Source organism: Dipodomys spectabilis, unplaced genomic scaffold, assembly GCF_019054845.1.
Source record: "Dipodomys spectabilis isolate Male_0828 unplaced genomic scaffold, ASM1905484v1 ptg000507l, whole genome shotgun sequence".
NCBI classification, from domain to species: Eukaryota; Metazoa; Chordata; class Mammalia; order Rodentia; family Heteromyidae; genus Dipodomys; species Dipodomys spectabilis.
Window position 1 is genome coordinate 1068112 of NW_024871184.1, and position 1049 is coordinate 1069160.

Consider the following 1049-nt stretch of genomic DNA (forward strand, 5'->3'; position numbering starts at 1 on the left):
AGTTTAAGATTTTTTAATCAGAAATAATTTGATCTTATCTATTGAAATGAGTGGTACAGAAACTAAAGATATTTCTGGTTCTTTTCTGAAAAAAGTATATTTTAAAATATTCTATATTCTGTGTTTGCATAATATCCATAATCTATTTCATTCTTTCCTAGATATACTTTGAATTCAACACTGTTTTATAATATATATATTTATTAATAAATGTGTCCTTTCAGATTGCATTCCATATAGAAAATTTAAGATTACTTTTTTCTAGGTTCTTGTTTTTGTTTTTGTTTTTTGGTCCAGTCGTGGGCCTGAACTCTGGGCCTGGATGCTGTCCCTCAGCTCTTCAGCTCAAGGTTAGCACTCTACCACTTGAGCCACAGCGCCACTTCTGGCTTTTTTTTGCTTATGTTGTGCTGAGGAATCGAACACAGGGCCTCAAGCATGCAAGGCAAGCTCTCTACCACTGAGCCACCTTCCCAGTCCCTTTTTCTAGGTTCTTATAGTAGTATGTTTCTTTGGGATAAAATGACAATGTTAACTAATTTCAAAAGTTTTGTAAAGGTTATTCTATATAAAGGCCTTTCTAAGGCAAAGATTTAATACGCTGATGTCAAACTAATGTTTAATTCTAACACTTGCATATATTGTTACGCTTGTAATTTTGCAATCAACTTCTTAATAACTGTTTTTCATTTCTGCAACTGAAGAACGAAAAATATGGAATACTTCACATATTTCCATATTATCCTTGTGCAAGTGTCATGTTAATCTCTGTATTGTTGTAATTTGGGTATACGTACTACTGAAGCAGGTAGTATCCTCTAAATTTAAGTAATTAATGATGCAATCTTTATACAGGCTTATATCCTTGGGTGCCTATTTGTAGCAAGGAAACCTTATTGTTCCTAATAATACTATTGATCTTATTTCCCTAAAATAATGTGTATAGTGGAAAAAAATTATATTGTTCAGTCAATTGCTCACATTTGTGTTTTTTTGTCAATGACAATTTTAAGGCTTTTTCATTTTAGATTTGATCATACTTTGAAGCA

The 1049-nt window shown here is 31.7% G+C and overlaps 1 non-coding gene across 1 annotated transcript; it reads right to left on the reverse strand.

Annotated features, from left to right (window-relative positions):
* Positions 1-708: 708 nt before the first annotated feature.
* Positions 709-815, reverse strand: LOC122099265. Its single transcript, XR_006145892.1, has one exon. It is a non-coding gene; the product is annotated as a U6 spliceosomal RNA (small nuclear RNA).
* Between the last annotated feature and the right edge of the window lie 234 nt (positions 816-1049).